The 19437-nt window shown below is 22.7% G+C and overlaps 2 long non-coding RNA genes across 2 annotated transcripts; both read left to right on the forward strand.

Annotated features, from left to right (window-relative positions):
• Positions 1-9264: 9264 nt before the first annotated feature.
• On the forward strand, positions 9265-13667 carry LOC132931368 (uncharacterized). Its single transcript, XR_009662536.1, has 3 exons — positions 9265-9328; positions 9393-9521; positions 13317-13667. It is a non-coding gene; the product is annotated as an uncharacterized LOC132931368 (long non-coding RNA).
• A 371-nt stretch (positions 13668-14038) lies between these two features.
• On the forward strand, positions 14039-18988 carry LOC132931379 (uncharacterized). The gene is made up of 3 exons (XR_009662566.1): positions 14039-14102; positions 14167-14295; positions 18638-18988. It is a non-coding gene; the product is annotated as an uncharacterized LOC132931379 (long non-coding RNA).
• Positions 18989-19437: the final 449 nt, after the last annotated feature.

A 19437-nucleotide genomic window follows, 5' to 3' on the forward strand; every position in this document is an offset into this window, starting at 1 on the left:
TAGATTTGTACTTTCTTTTATTATTTATCATAATTATTGTTTCTCCAACTATTATATTTATTTAATCGACTACTTTTTTTTAGATGGCAGTACAGCAGATCACTCAAGGCTTGCTGAGACATGACTTCGCATTCATACCACTTGGGAAAGTATCATCATCTTACATTGAAAATTAACTGGAAGATACTGATAATTATATAGGTTTTATGCAATGTACGTTAAATGATTATTGAATGTAATTGATAGTAAATTAATAGTAGTGTAACAATTGAAAATTTGTTAAAAGTCTGAATAAAGGTTTGGGAAACACCGTTAGCTTGTAATGTTAATTCATAATACTTGCCTTAGCTATAAAAATCTTTTAATATTATTTACTACGTTTAATTGGTTTTACTTTAACCATAACCCAAAGTGATTTAATTTAAATTGTCAAGTTTCAGTAGATGTGTTACGATGATTTATTCAATTATAATTTCATATTATTATGTTCAAATCAGAATTATTTATGAAGAATAGTAATGTCATATGATATTGCAAACAGTCAATTTTATATTATCCTATGATTGTATTTATATGATAAAATTATTTTACATTCAAAGTCAACAAAACATCTGGTAGATTTTTAATATCTTTGATTGCTTATCATAATTAATGTGTCTTATCATCTGTTTAATGATTATATTTCATATCTTTTTGCATTTATACATTTTTATTTGTATTTATGTTTTAACTGTAAAATTTATTCAAATATTTTCTATTATGAGTGTAGTTTGTCTTTTAATTTTTGTTTGATTGTTTTAACTTCTAAATTATTCAGTGTTTCCCACACACTAGTTGTCATAAAAAGATTTTCGTTCACCTTATGGTGTGTAGTAGTGACATTTTATCCTCCAATTATTTTACAAATTTAACTTACTAAATTTTTTCAGATGACAGTATAAAGAACACTCGATGCATGCTGAGACATGAATTCACATTTCTACCACTTCGGAAAGTATCAATGTCCTACGTGGAAAATGGACTAGAAAATACTGATAATATTAATGGTTTTATGCAATGTACGTTTAATGGCTATCGAATGTAATTGATAGTAAATTAACATTAGTGTAACTAAAAGTTAGTGCCAAGAAACTCTGACCATTAGATTAAGAAAATTATACAAATTTTCTATTATTAATTTTCATTAATTTCACTTAAGCTTATACTTCATAAACACCTTAATACGTGTTTTTATATGATAATTTAGACAAATATTAAAAATTCATATTTTTAACTCCTTATAGAACAATTAATTCTCATGTTAGTGTCATCAAACTCTGACCATTAGATTCATAAAAGATTTCTAATTTTCTATTATTAACTTTCAATTATTTAATTTAAGCTTTTACTTCACTTACACTATAAAACATGTTTTTATATGATAATTTAGACAAAAATTACAAATTCATATTTTTAACTGCTTCTTAATCACTCAATTCTCATGTTAGTGTCATCATACTAAGACCATTAGATTAAGCAAGAAATTATAATTTATTATTATTAACTTTCATTAATTTCACTTAAGCTTATACTTCATAAACACCTTAATACGTGTTTTATTATGATAATTTAGACAAATATTAAAAATTCATATTTTTAACTCCTTATAGAACACTTAATTCTCATGTTAATGTTTTCAAGCTCAGACCATTAGATTAAGCAAGAAATTCTAATTTTCTATTTTTTACATTCACTTATTTAATTAAAGCTTATACTTAATAACACTTTAATACGTGTTTTTATATGATAATTTAGACAAATATTAAAAATTCATATTTTTAACTCCTTATAGAACACTCAATTCTCATGTTAATGTTTTCAAGCTCAGACCATTAGATTAAGCAAGAAATTATAATTTATTATTATTAACTTTCATTAATTTCACTTAAGCTTATACTTCATAAACACCTTAATACGTGTTTTTATATGATAATTTAGACAAATATTAAAAATTCATATTTTTAACTCCTTATAGAACACTTAATTCTCATGTTAGTGTCATCAAACTCTGACCATTAGATTCATAAAAGATTTCTAATTTTCTATTATTAACTTTCAATTATTTAATTTAAGCTTTTACTTCACTTACACTATAAAACATGTTTTTATATGATAATTTAGACAAAAATTACAAATTCATATTTTTAACTGCTTATTAATCACTCAATTCTCATGTTAGTGTCATCATACTAAGACCATTAGATTAAGCAAGAAATTATAATTTATTATTATTAACTTTCATTAATTTCACTTAAGCTTATACTTCATAAACACCTTAATACAAGTTTTTATATGATAATTTAGACAAATATTAAAAATTCATATTTTTAACTCCTTATAGAACACTTAATTCTCATGTTAATGTTTTCAAGCTCAGACCATTAGATTAAGCAAGAAATTCTAATTTTCTATTTTTTACATTCACTTATTTAATTAAAGCTTATACTTAATAACACTTTAATACGTGTTTTTATATGATAATTTAGACAAATATTAAAAATTCATATTTTTAACTCCTTATAGAACACTCAATTCTCATGTTAATGTTTTCAAGCTCATACCATTAGATTAAGCAAGAAATTATAATTAATTATTATTAACTTTCATTAATTTCACTTTAGCTTATACTTCATAAACACCTTAATACGTGTTTTTATATGATAATTTAGACAAATATTAAAAATTCATATTTTTTACTCCTTATAGAACACTCAATTCTCATGTTAATGTTTTCAAGCTCAGACCATTAGATTACGCAAGAAATTATAATTTATTATTATTAACTTTCATTAATTTCACTTAAGCTTATACTTCATAAACACCTTAATACGTGTTTTTATATGATAATTTAGTCAAATATTACAAATTCATATTTTTAACTACTTATAGAACACTCAATTCTCATGTTAATGTTTTCAAGCTCAGACCATTAGATTAAGCAAGAAATTATAATTTATTATTATTAACTTTCATTAATTTCACTTAAGCTTATACTTCATAAACACCTTAATACGTGTTTTTATATGATAATTTAGACAAATATTAAAAATTCATATTTTTAACTCCTTATAGAACACTTAATTCTCATGTTAATGTTTCCAAGCTCAGACCATTAGATTAAGCAAGAAATTCTAATTTTCTATTTTTTACATTCACTTATTTAATTAAAGCTTATACTTCATAACACTTTAATACGTGCTTTTATATGATAATTTAGACAAATATTAAAAATTCATATTTTTAACTCCTTATAGAACACTCAATTCTCATGTTAATGTTTTCAAGCTCAGACCATTAGATTAAGCAAGAAATTATAATTTATTATTATTAACTTTCATTAATTTCACTTAAGCTTATACTTCATAAACACCTTAATACGTGTTTTTATATGATAATTTAGACAAATATTAAAAATTCATATTTTTAACTCCTTATAGAACACTTAATTCTCATGTTAGTGTCATCAAACTCTGACCATTAGATTAAGCAAGAAATTCAAATTTATTATTATTATCTTTCATTATTTCACTTAAGCTTATACTTCATAAACAATATAAAACGTGTTTTTATATGATAATTTAGACAAATATTAAAAATTCATATGTATTTCATATTGAAAAAAAAACATCTGGTAGATTTGTACTTTCTTTTATTATTTATCATAATTATTGTTTCTCCAACTATTATATTTATTTAATCGACTACTTTTTTTTAGATGGCAGTACAGCAGATCACTCAAGGCTTGCTGAGACATGACTTCGCATTCATACCACTTGGGAAAGTATCATCATCTTACATTGAAAATTAACTGGAAGATACTGATAATTATATAGGTTTTATGCAATGTACGTTAAATGATTATTGTATGTAATTGATAGTAAATTAATAGTAGTGTAACAATTGAAAATTTGTTAAAAGTCTGAATAAAGGTTTGGGAAACACCGTTAGCTTGTAATGTTAATTCATAATACTTGCCTTAGCTATAAAAATCTTTTAATATTATTTACTACGTTTAATTGGTTTTACTTTAACCATAACCCAAAGTGATTTAATTTAAATTGTCAAGTTTCAGTAGATGTGTTACGATGATTTATTCAATTATAATTTCATATTATTATGTTCAAATCAGAATTATTTATGAAGAATAGTAATGTCATATGATATTGCAAACAGTCAATTTTATATTATCCTATGATTGTATTTATATGATAAAATTATTTTACATTCAAATTCAACAAAACATCTGGTAGATTTTTAATATCTTTGATTGCTTATCATAATTAATGTGTCTTATCATCTGTTTAATGATTATATTTCATATCTTTTTGCATTTATACATTTTTATTTGTATTTATGTTTCAACTGTAAAATTTATTCAAATATTTTCTATTATGAGTGTAGTTTGTCTTTTAGTTTTTGTTTGATTGTTTTAACTTCTAAATTATTCAGTGTTTCCCACACACTAGTTGTCATAAAAAGATTTTCGTTCACCTTATGGTGTGTAGTAGTGACATTTTATCCTCCAATTATTTTACAAATTTAACTTACTAAATTTTTTCAGATGACAGTATAAAGAACACTCGATGCATCCTGAGACATGAATTCACATTTCTACCACTTCGGAAAGTATCAATGTCCTACGTGGAAAATGGACTAGAAAATACTGATAATATTAATGGTTTTATGCAATGTACGTTTAATGGTTATCGAATGTAATTGATAGTAAATTAACATTAGTGTAACAAAAAGTTAGTGCCAAGAAACTCTGACCATTAGATTAAGAAAATTATACAAATTTTCTATTATTAATTTTCATTAATTTCACTTAAGCTTATACTTCATAAACACCTTAATACGTGTTTTTATATGATAATTTAGACAAATATTAAAAATTCATATTTTTAACTCCTTATAGAACACTCAATTCTCATGTTAATGTTTTCAAGCTCATACCATTAGATTAAGCAAGAAATTATAATTTATTATTATTAGTTTCATTAATTTCACTTTAGCTTATACTTCATAAACACCTTAATACGTGTTTTTATATGATAATTTAGACAAATATTACAAATCCATATTTTTAACTCCTTATAGAACACTTAATTCTCATGTTAGTGTCATCAAACTCTGACCATTAGATTCATAAAAGATTTCTAATTTTCTATTATTAACTTTCAATTATTTTATTTAAGCTTTTACTTCACTTACACTATAAAACATGTTTTTATATGATAATTTAGACAAAAATTACAAATTCATATTTTTAACTGCTTATGAATCACTCAATTCTCATGTTAGTGTCATCATACTAAGACCATTAGATTAAGCAAGAAATTATAATTTTCTATTTTTTACATTCACTTATTTAATTAAAGCTTATACTTAATAACACTTTAATACGTGTTTTTATATGATAATTTAGACAAATATTAAAAATTCATATTTTTAACTCCTTATAGAACACTTAATTCTCATGTTAATGTTTTCAAGCTAAGACCATTAGATTAAGCAAGAAATTCTAATTTTCTATTTTTTACATTCACTTATTTAATTAAAGCTTATACTTAATAACACCTTAATAGTTAATACGTGTTTTTATATGATAATTTAGACAAATATTAAAAATTCATATTTTTAACTCCTTATAGAACACTTAATTCTCATGTTAATGTTTCCAAGCTCAGACCATTAGATTAAGCAAGAAATTATAATTTTCTATTTTTTACATTCACTTATTTAATTAAAGCTTATACTTCATAACACTTTAATACGTGTTTTTATATGATAATTTAGTCAAATATTACAAATCCATATTTTTAACTGCTTATAAATCACTCAATTCTCATGTTAGTGTCATCATACTAAGACCATTAGATTAAGCAAGAAATTCAAATTTATTATTATTATCTTTCATTATTTCACTTAAGATTATACTTCATAAACATTATAAAACGTGTTTTTATATGATAATTTAGTCAAATATTACAAATCCATATTTTTACTGCTTATAAATCACTCAATTCTCATGTTAGTGTCATCATACTAAGACCATTAGATTAAGCAAGAAATTCTAATTTATTATTATTAACTTTCATTAATTTCACTTAAGCTTATACTTCATAAACAATATAAAACGTGTTTTTATATGATAATTTAGACAAATATTAAAAATTCATATGTATTTCATATTGAAAAAAAACATCTGGTAGATTTGTACTTTCTTTTATTATTTATCATAATTATTGTTTCTCCAACTATTATATTTATTTAATCGACTACTTTTTTTTAGATGGCAGTACAGCAGATCACTCAAGGCTTGCTGAGACATGACTTCGCATTCATACCACTTGGGAAAGTATCATCATCTTACATTGAAAATTAACTGGAAGATACTGATAATTATATAGGTTTTATGCAATGTACGTTAAATGATTATTGAATGTAATTGATAGTAAATTAATAGTAGTGTAACAATTGAAAATTTGTTAAAAGTCTGAATAAAGGTTTGGGAAACACCGTTAGCTTGTAATGTTAATTCATAATACTTGCCTTAGCTATAAAAATCTTTTAATATTATTTACTACGTTTAATTGGTTTTACTTTAACCATAACCCAAAGTGATTTAATTTAAATTGTCAAGTTTCAGTAGATGTGTTACGATGATTTATTCAATTATAATTTCATATTATTATGTTCAAATCAGAATTATTTATGAAGAATAGTAATGTCATATGATATTGCAAACAGTCAATTTTATATTATCCTATGATTGTATTTATATGATAAAATTATTTTACATTCAAAGTCAACAAAACATCTGGTAGATTTTTAATATCTTTGATTGCTTATCATAATTAATGTGTCTTATCATCTGTTTAATGATTATATTTCATATCTTTTTGCATTTATACATTTTTATTTGTATTTATGTTTTAACTGTAAAATTTATTCAAATATTTTCTATTATGAGTGTAGTTTGTCTTTTAATTTTTGTTTGATTGTTTTAACTTCTAAATTATTCAGTGTAGTGTTTCCCACACACTAGTTGTCATAAAAAGATTTTCGTTCACCTTATGGTGTGTAGTAGTGACATTTTATCCTCCAATTATTTTACAAATTTAACTTACTAAATTTTTTCAGATGACAGTATAAAGAACACTCGATGCATGCTGAGACATGAATTCACATTTCTACCACTTAGGAAAGTATCAATGTCCTACGTGGAAAATGGACTAGAAAATACTGATAATATTAATGGTTTTATGCAATGTACGTTTAATGGTTATCGAATGTAATTGATAGTAAATTAACATTAGTGTAACAAAAAGTTAGTGCCAAGAAACTCTGACCATTAGATTAAGAAAATTATACAAATTTTCTATTATTAATTTTCATTAATTTCACTTAAGCTTATACTTCATAAACACCTTAATACGTGTTTTTATATGATAATTTAGACAAATATTAAAAATTCATATTTTTAACTCCTTATAGAACACTCAATTCTCATGTTAATGTTTTCAAGCTCAGACCATTAGATTAAGCAAGAAATTATAATTTATTATTATTAACTTTCATTAATTTCACTTAAGCTTATACTTCATAAACACCTTAATACGTGTTTTTATATGATAATTTAGACAAATATTAAAAATTCATATTTTTAACTCCTTATAGAACACTTAATTCTCATGTTAATGTTTCCAAGCTCAGACCATTAGATTAAGCAAGAAATTATAATTTTCTATTTTTTACATTCACTTATTTAATTAAAGCTTATACTTCATAACACTTTAATACGTGCTTTTATATGATAATTTAGACAAATATTAAAAATTCATATTTTTAACTCCTTATAGAACACTCAATTCTCATGTTAATGTTTTCAAGCTCAGACCATTAGATTAAGCAAGAAATTATAATTTTCTATTTTTTACATTCACTTATTTAATTAAAGCTTATACTTCATAACACTTTAATACGTGCTTTTATATGATAATTTAGACAAATATTAAAAATTCATATTTTTAACTGCTTATAAATCACTCAATTCTCATGTTAGTGTCATCATACTAAGACCATTAGATTAAGCAAGAAATTCAAATTTATTATTATTATCTTTCATTATTTCACTTAAGATTATACTTCATAAACATTATAAAACGTGTTTTTATATGATAATTTAGTCAAATATTACAAATCCATATTTTTACTGCTTATAAATCACTCAATTCTCATGTTAGTGTCATCATACTAAGACAATTAGATTAAGCTAGAAATTCTAATTTATTATTATTAACTTTCATTAATTTCACTTAAGCTTATACTTCATAAACAATATAAAACGTGTTTTTATATGATAATTTAGACAAATATTAAAAATTCATATGTATTTCATATTGAAAAAAAACATCTGGTAGATTTGTACTTTCTTTTATTATTTATCATAATTATTGTTTCTCCAACTATTATATTTATTTAATTGACTACTTTTTTTTAGATGGCAGTACAGCAGATCACTCAAGGCTTGCTGAGACATGACTTCGCATTCATACCACTTGGGAAAGTATCATCATCTTACATTGAAAATTAACTGGAAGATACTGATAATTATATAGGTTTTATGCAATGTACGTTAAATGATTATTGAATGTAATTGATAGTAAATTAATAGTAGTGTAACAATTGAAAATTTGTTAAAAGTCTGAATAAAGGTTTGGGAAACACCGTTAGCTTGTAATGTTAATTCATAATACTTGCCTTAGCTATAAAAATCTTTTAATATTATTTACTACGTTTAATTGGTTTTACTTTAACCATAACCCAAAGTGATTTAATTTAAATTGTCAAGTTTCAGTAGATGTGTTACGATGATTTATTCAATTATAATTTCATATTATTATGTTCAAATCAGAATTATTTATGAAGAATAGTAATGTCATATGATATTGCAAACAGTCAATTTTATATTATCCTATGATTGTATTTATATGATAAAATTATTTTACATTCAAAGTCAACAAAACATCTGGTAGATTTTTAATATCTTTGATTGCTTATCATAATTAATGTGTCTTATCATCTGTTTAATGATTATATTTCATATCTTTTTGCATTTATACATTTTATTTGTATTTATGTTTTAACTGTAAAATTTATTCAAATATTTTCTATTATGAGTGTAGTTTGTCTTTTAATTTTTGTTTGATTGTTTTAACTTCTAAATTATTCAGTGTAGTGTTTCCCACACACTAGTTGTCATAAAAAGATTTTCGTTCACCTTATGGTGTGTAGTAGTGACATTTTATCCTCCAATTATTTTACAAATTTAACTTACTAAATTTTTTCAGATGACAGTATAAAGAACACTCGATGCATGCTGAGACATGAATTCACATTTCTACCACTTCGGAAAGTATCAATATCCTACGTGGAAAATGGACTAGAAAATACTGATAATATTAATGGTTTTATGCAATGTACGTTTAATGGTTATCGAATGTAATTGATAGTAAATTAACATTAGTGTAACAAAAAGTTAGTGCCAAGAAACTCTGACCATTAGATTAAGAAAATTATACAAATTTTCTATTATTAATTTTCATTAATTTCACTTAAGCTTATACTTCATAAACACCTTAATACGTGTTTTTATATGATAATTTAGACAAATATTAAAAATTCATATTTTTAACTCCTTATAGAACACTCAATTCTCATGTTAATGTTTTCAAGCTCAGACCATTAGATTAAGCAAGAAATTATAATTTATTATTATTAACTTTCATTAATTTCACTTAAGCTTATACTTCATAAACACCTTAATACGTGTTTTTATATGATAATTTAGACAAATATTAAAAATTCATATTTTTAACTCCTTATAGAACACTTAATTCTCATGTTAGTGTCATCAAACTCTGACCATTAGATTCATAAAAGATTTCTAATTTTCTATTATTAACTTTCAATTATTTTATTTAAGCTTTTACTTCACTTACACTATAAAACATGTTTTTATATGATAATTTAGACAAAAATTACAAATTCATATTTTTAACTGCTTATGAATCACTCAATTCTCATGTTAGTGTCATCATACTAAGACCATTAGATTAAGCAAGAAATTATAATTTTCTATTTTTTACATTCACTTATTTAATTAAAGCTTATACTTAATAACACTTTAATACGTGTTTTTATATGATAATTTAGACAAATATTAAAAATTCATATTTTTAACTCCTTATAGAACACTTAATTCTCATGTTAATGTTTTCAAGCTAAGACCATTAGATTAAGCAAGAAATTCTAATTTTCTATTTTTTACATTCACTTATTTAATTAAAGCTTATACTTAATAACACCTTAATAGTTAATACGTGTTTTTATATGATAATTTAGACAAATATTAAAAATTCATATTTTTAACTCCTTATAGAACACTTAATTCTCATGTTAATGTTTCCAAGCTCAGACCATTAGATTAAGCAAGAAATTATAATTTTCTATTTTTTACATTCACTTATTTAATTAAAGCTTATACTTCATAACACTTTAATACGTGTTTTTATATGATAATTTAGTCAAATATTACAAATCCATATTTTTAACTGCTTATAAATCACTCAATTCTCATGTTAGTGTCATCATACTAAGACCATTAGATTAAGCAAGAAATTCAAATTTATTATTATTATCTTTCATTATTTCACTTAAGATTATACTTCATAAACATTATAAAACGTGTTTTTATATGATAATTTAGTCAAATATTACAAATCCATATTTTTACTGCTTATAAATCACTCAATTCTCATGTTAGTGTCATCATACTAAGACCAATAGATTAAGCAAGAAATTCTAATTTATTATTATTAACTTTCATTAATTTCACTTAAGCTTATACTTCATAAACAATATAAAACGTGTTTTTATATGATAATTTAGACAAATATTAAAAATTCATATTTTTAACTCCTTATAGAACACTTAATTCTCATGTTAGTGTCATCAAACTCTGACCATTAGATTCATAAAAGATTTCTAATTTTCTATTATTAACTTTCAATTATTTAATTTAAGCTTTTACTTCACTTACACTATAAAACATGTTTTTATATGATAATTTAGACAAAAATTACAAATTCATATTTTTAACTGCTTCTTAATCACTCAATTCTCATGTTAATGTTTTCAAGCTCAGACCATTAGATTAAGCAAGAAATTATAATTTATTATTATTAACTTTCATTAATTTCACTTAAGCTTATACTTCATAAACACCTTAATACGTGTTTTTATATGATAATTTAGACAAATATTAAAAATTCATATTTTTAACTCCTTATAGAACACTTAATTCTCATGTTAGTGTCATCAAACTCTGACCATTAGATTCATAAAAGATTTCTAATTTTCTATTATTAACTTTCAATTATTTTATTTAAGCTTTTACTTCACTTACACTATAAAACATGTTTTTATATGATAATTTAGACAAAAATTACAAATTCATATTTTTAACTGCTTATGAATCACTCAATTCTCATGTTAGTGTCATCATACTAAGACCATTAGATTAAGCAAGAAATTATAATTTTCTATTTTTTACATTCACTTATTTAATTAAAGCTTATACTTCATAAACACCTTAATACAAGTTTTTATATGATAATTTAGACAAATATTAAAAATTCATATTTTTAACTCCTTATAGAACACTTAATTCTCATGTTAATGTTTTCAAGCTCAGACCATTAGATTAAGCAAGAAATTCTAATTTTCTATTTTTTACATTCACTTATTTAATTAAAGCTTATACTTAATAACACTTTAATACGTGTTTTTATATGATAATTTAGACAAATATTAAAAATTCATATTTTTAACTCCTTATAGAACACTCAATTCTCATGTTAATGTTTTCAAGCTCATACCATTAGATTAAGCAAGAAATTATAATTAATTATTATTAACTTTCATTAATTTCACTTTAGCTTATACTTCATAAACACCTTAATACGTGTTTTTATATGATAATTTAGACAAATATTAAAAATTCATATTTTTTACTCCTTATAGAACACTCAATTCTCATGTTAATGTTTTCAAGCTCAGACCATTAGATTACGCAAGAAATTATAATTTATTATTATTAACTTTCATTAATTTCACTTAAGCTTATACTTCATAAACACCTTAATACGTGTTTTTATATGATAATTTAGTCAAATATTACAAATTCATATTTTTAACTACTTATAGAACACTCAATTCTCATGTTAATGTTTTCAAGCTCAGACCATTAGATTAAGCAAGAAATTATAATTTATTATTATTAACTTTCATTAATTTCACTTAAGCTTATACTTCATAAACACCTTAATACGTGTTTTTATATGATAATTTAGACAAATATTAAAAATTCATATTTTTAACTCCTTATAGAACACTCAATTCTCATGTTAATGTTTTCAAGCTCAGACCATTAGATTAAGCAAGAAATTATAATTTATTATTATTAACTTTCATTAATTTCACTTAAGCTTATACTTCATAAACACCTTAATACGTGTTTTTATATGATAATTTAGACAAATATTAAAAATTCATATTTTTAACTCCTTATAGAACACTTAATTCTCATGTTAATGTTTTCAAGCTCAGACCATTAGATTAAGCAAGAAATTATAATTTTCTATTTTTTACATTCACTTATTTAATTAAAGCTTATACTTCATAACACTTTAATACGTGCTTTTATATGATAATTTAGACAAATATTAAAAATTCATATTTTTAACTGCTTATAAATCACTCAATTCTCATGTTAGTGTCATCATACTAAGACCATTAGATTAAGCAAGAAATTCAAATTTATTATTATTATCTTTCATTATTTCACTTAAGATTATACTTCATAAACATTATAAAACGTGTTTTTATATGATAATTTAGTCAAATATTACAAATCCATATTTTTACTGCTTATAAATCACTCAATTCTCATGTTAGTGTCATCATACTAAGACAATTAGATTAAGCTAGAAATTCTAATTTATTATTATTAACTTTCATTAATTTCACTTAAGCTTATACTTCATAAACAATATAAAACGTGTTTTTATATGATAATTTAGACAAATATTAAAAATTCATATGTATTTCATATTGAAAAAAAACATCTGGTAGATTTGTACTTTCTTTTATTATTTATCATAATTATTGTTTCTCCAACTATTATATTTATTTAATTGACTACTTTTTTTTAGATGGCAGTACAGCAGATCACTCAAGGCTTGCTGAGACATGACTTCGCATTCATACCACTTGGGAAAGTATCATCATCTTACATTGAAAATTAACTGGAAGATACTGATAATTATATAGGTTTTATGCAATGTACGTTAAATGATTATTGAATGTAATTGATAGTAAATTAATAGTAGTGTAACAATTGAAAATTTGTTAAAAGTCTGAATAAAGGTTTGGGAAACACCGTTAGCTTGTAATGTTAATTCATAATACTTGCCTTAGCTATAAAAATCTTTTAATATTATTTACTACGTTTAATTGGTTTTACTTTAACCATAACCCAAAGTGATTTAATTTAAATTGTCAAGTTTCAGTAGATGTGTTACGATGATTTATTCAATTATAATTTCATATTATTATGTTCAAATCAGAATTATTTATGAAGAATAGTAATGTCATATGATATTGCAAACAGTCAATTTTATATTATCCTATGATTGTATTTATATGATAAAATTATTTTACATTCAAAGTCAACAAAACATCTGGTAGATTTTTAATATCTTTGATTGCTTATCATAATTAATGTGTCTTATCATCTGTTTAATGATTATATTTCATATCTTTTTGCATTTATACATTTTATTTGTATTTATGTTTTAACTGTAAAATTTATTCAAATATTTTCTATTATGAGTGTAGTTTGTCTTTTAATTTTTGTTTGATTGTTTTAACTTCTAAATTATTCAGTGTAGTGTTTCCCACACACTAGTTGTCATAAAAAGATTTTCGTTCACCTTATGGTGTGTAGTAGTGACATTTTATCCTCCAATTATTTTACAAATTTAACTTACTAAATTTTTTCAGATGACAGTATAAAGAACACTCGATGCATGCTGAGACATGAATTCACATTTCTACCACTTCGGAAAGTATCAATATCCTACGTGGAAAATGGACTAGAAAATACTGATAATATTAATGGTTTTATGCAATGTACGTTTAATGGTTATCGAATGTAATTGATAGTAAATTAACATTAGTGTAACAAAAAGTTAGTGCCAAGAAACTCTGACCATTAGATTAAGAAAATTATACAAATTTTCTATTATTAATTTTCATTAATTTCACTTAAGCTTATACTTCATAAACACCTTAATACGTGTTTTTATATGATAATTTAGACAAATATTAAAAATTCATATTTTTAACTCCTTATAGAACACTCAATTCTCATGTTAATGTTTTCAAGCTCAGACCATTAGATTAAGCAAGAAATTATAATTTATTATTATTAACTTTCATTAATTTCACTTAAGCTTATACTTCATAAACACCTTAATACGTGTTTTTATATGATAATTTAGACAAATATTAAAAATTCATATTTTTAACTCCTTATAGAACACTTAATTCTCATGTTAGTGTCATCAAACTCTGACCATTAGATTCATAAAAGATTTCTAATTTTCTATTATTAACTTTCAATTATTTTATTTAAGCTTTTACTTCACTTACACTATAAAACATGTTTTTATATGATAATTTAGACAAAAATTACAAATTCATATTTTTAACTGCTTATGAATCACTCAATTCTCATGTTAGTGTCATCATACTAAGACCATTAGATTAAGCAAGAAATTATAATTTTCTATTTTTTACATTCACTTATTTAATTAAAGCTTATACTTAATAACACTTTAATACGTGTTTTTATATGATAATTTAGACAAATATTAAAAATTCATATTTTTAACTCCTTATAGAACACTTAATTCTCATGTTAATGTTTTCAAGCTAAGACCATTAGATTAAGCAAGAAATTCTTATTTTCTATTTTTTACATTCACTTATTTAATTAAAGCTTATACTTAATAACACCTTAATAGTTAATACGTGTTTTTATATGATAATTTAGACAAATATTAAAAATTCATATTTTTAACTCCTTATAGAACACTTAATTCTCATGTTAATGTTTCCAAGCTCAGACCATTAGATTAAGCAAGAAATTATAATTTTCTATTTTTTACATTCACTTATTTAATTAAAGCTTATACTTCATAACACTTTAATACGTGTTTTTATATGATAATTTAGTCAAATATTACAAATCCATATTTTTAACTGCTTATAAATCACTCAATTCTCATGTTAGTGTCATCATACTAAGACCATTAGATTAAGCAAGAAATTCAAATTTATTATTATTATCTTTCATTATTTCACTTAAGATTATACTTCATAAACATTATAAAACGTGTTTTTATATGATAATTTAGTCAAATATTACAAATCCATATTTTTACTGCTTATAAATCACTCAATTCTCATGTTAGTGTCATCATACTAAGACCATTAGATTAAGCAAGAAATTCTAATTTATTATTATTAACTTTCATTAATTTCACTTAAGCTTATACTTCATAAACAATATAAAACGTGTTTTTATATGATAATTTAGACAAATATTAAAAATTCATATTTTTAACTCCTTATAGAACACTTAATTCTCATGTTAGTGTCATCAAACTCTGACCATTAGATTCATAAAAGATTTCTAATTTTCTATTATTAACTTTCAATTATTTAATTTAAGCTTTTACTTCACTTACACTATAAAACATGTTTTTATATGATAATTTAGACAAAAATTACAAATTCATATTTTTAACTGCTTCTTAATCACTCAATTCTCATGTTAGTGTCATCATACTAAGACCATTAGATTAAGCAAGAAATTATAATTTATTATTATTAACTTTCATTAATTTCACTTAAGCTTATACTTCATAAACACCTTAATACGTGTTTTATTATGATAATTTAGACAAATATTAAAAATTCATATTTTTAACTCCTTATAGAACACTTAATTCTCATGTTAATGTTTTCAAGCTCAGACCATTAGATTAAGCAAGAAATTCTAATTTTCTATTTTTTACATTCACTTATTTAATTAAAGCTTATACTTAATAACACTTTAATACGTGTTTTTATATGATAATTTAGACAAATATTAAAAATTCATATTTTTAACTCCTTATAGAACACTCAATTCTCATGTTAATGTTTTCAAGCTCAGACCATTAGATTAAGCAAGAAATTATAATTTATTATTATTAACTTTCATTAATTTCACTTAAGCTTATACTTCATAAACACCTTAATACGTGTTTTTATATGATAATTTAGACAAATATTAAAAATTCATATTTTTAACTCCTTATAGAACACTTAATTCTCATGTTAGTGTCATCAAACTCTGACCATTAGATTCATAAAAGATTTCTAATTTTCTATTATTAACTTTCAATTATTTAATTTAAGCTTTTACTTCACTTACACTATAAAACATGTTTTTATATGATAATTTAGACAAAAATTACAAATTCATATTTTTAACTGCTTATGAATCACTCAATTCTCATGTTAGTGTCATCATACTAAGACCATTAGATTAAGCAAGAAATTATAATTTTCTATTTTTTACATTCACTTATTTAATTAAAGCTTATACTTCATAAACACCTTAATACAAGTTTTTATATGATAATTTAGACAAATATTAAAAATTCATATTTTTAACTCCTTATAGAACACTTAATTCTCATGTTAATGTTTTCAAGCTCAGACCATTAGATTAAGCAAGAAATTCTAATTTTCTATTTTTTACATTCACTTATTTAATTAAAGCTTATACTTAATAACACTTTAATACGTGTTTTTATATGATAATTTAGACAAATATTAAAAATTCATATTTTTAACTCCTTATAGAACACTCAATTCTCATGTTAATGTTTTCAAGCTCATACCATTAGATTAAGCAAGAAATTATAATTAATTATTATTAACTTTCATTAATTTCACTTTAGCTTATACTTCATAAACACCTTAATACGTGTTTTTATATGATAATTTAGACAAATATTAAAAATTCATATTTTTTACTCCTTATAGAACACTCAATTCTCATGTTAATGTTTTCAAGCTCAGACCATTAGATTACGCAAGAAATTATAATTTATTATTATTAACTTTCATTAATTTCACTTAAGCTTATACTTCATAAACACCTTAATACGTGTTTTTATATGATAATTTAGTCAAATATTACAAATTCATATTTTTAACTACTTATAGAACACTCAATTCTCATGTTAATGTTTTCAAGCTCAGACCATTAGATTAAGCAAGAAATTATAATTTATTATTATTAACTTTCATTAATTTCACTTAAGCTTATACTTCATAAACACCTTAATACGTGTTTTTATATGATAATTTAGACAAATATTAAAAATTCATATTTTTAACTCCTTATAGAACACTCAATTCTCATGTTAATGTTTTCAAGCTCAGACCATTAGATTAAGCAAGAAATTATAATTTATTATTATTAACTTTCATTAATTTCACTTAAGCTTATACTTCATAAACACCTTAATACGTGTTTTTATATGATAATTTAGACAAATATTAAAAATTCATATTTTTAACTCCTTATAGAACACTTAATTCTCATGTTAATGTTTCCAAGCTCAGACCATTAGATTAAGCAAGAAATTATAATTTTCTATTTTTTACATTCACTTATTTAATTAAAGCTTATACTTCATAACACTTTAATACGTGCTTTTATATGATAATTTAGACAAATATTAAAAATTCATATTTTTAACTCCTTATAGAACACTCAATTCTCATGTTAATGTTTTCAAGCTCAGACCATTAGATTAAGCAAGAAATTATAATTTTCTATTTTTTACATTCACTTATTTAATTAAAGCTTATACTTCATAACACTTTAATACGTGCTTTTATATGATAATTTAGACAAATATTAAAAATTCATATTTTTAACTGCTTATAAATCACTCAATTCTCATGTTAGTGTCATCATACTAAGACCATTAGATTAAGCAAGAAATTCAAATTTATTATTATTATCTTTCATTATTTCACTTAAGATTATACTTCATAAACATTATAAAACGTGTTTTTATATGATAATTTAGTCAAATATTACAAATCCATATTTTTACTGCTTATAAATCACTCAATTCTCATGTTAGTGTCATCATACTAAGACAATTAGATTAAGCTAGAAATTCTAATTTATTATTATTAACTTTCATTAATTTCACTTAAGCTTATACTTCATAAACAATATAAAACGTGTTTTTATATGATAATTTAGACAAATATTAAAAATTCATATGTATTTCATATTGAAAAAAAACATCTGGTAGATTTGTACTTTCTTTTATTATTTATCATAATTATTGTTTCTCCAACTATTATATTTATTTAATTGACTACTTTTTTTTAGATGGCAGTACAGCAGATCACTCAAGGCTTGCTGAGACATGACTTCGCATTCATACCACTTGGGAAAGTATCATCATCTTACATTGAAAATTAACTGGAAGATACTGATAATTATATAGGTTTTATGCAATGTACGTTAAATGATTATTGAATGTAATTGATAGTAAATTAATAGTAGTGTAACAATTGAAAATTTGTTAAAAGTCTGAATAAAGGTTTGGGAAACACCGTTAGCTTGTAATGTTAATTCATAATACTTGCCTTAGCTATAAAAATCTTTTAATATTATTTACTACGTTTAATTGGTTTTACTTTAACCATAACCCAAAGTGATTTAATTTAAATTGTCAAGTTTCAGTAGATGTGTTACGATGATTTATTCAATTATAATTTCATATTATTATGTTCAAATCAGAATTATTTATGAAGAATAGTAATGTCATATGATATTGCAAACAGTCAATTTTATATTATCCTATGATTGTATTTATATGATAAAATTATTTTACATTCAAAGTCAACAAAACATCTGGTAGATTTTTAATATCTTTGATTGCTTATCATAATTAATGTGTCTTATCATCTGTTTAATGATTATATTTCATATCTTTTTGCATTTATACATTTTATTTGTATTTATGTTTTAACTGTAAAATTTATTCAAATATTTTCTATTATGAGTGTAGTTTGTCTTTTAATTTTTGTTTGATTGTTTTAACTTCTAAATTATTCAGTGTAGTGTTTCCCACACACTAGTTGTCATAAAAAGATTTTCGTTCACCTTATGGTGTGTAGTAGTGA

Source organism: Rhopalosiphum padi, unplaced genomic scaffold (genome assembly GCF_020882245.1).
Source record: "Rhopalosiphum padi isolate XX-2018 unplaced genomic scaffold, ASM2088224v1 scaffold1, whole genome shotgun sequence".
Taxonomy (NCBI): Eukaryota; Metazoa; Arthropoda; class Insecta; order Hemiptera; family Aphididae; genus Rhopalosiphum; species Rhopalosiphum padi.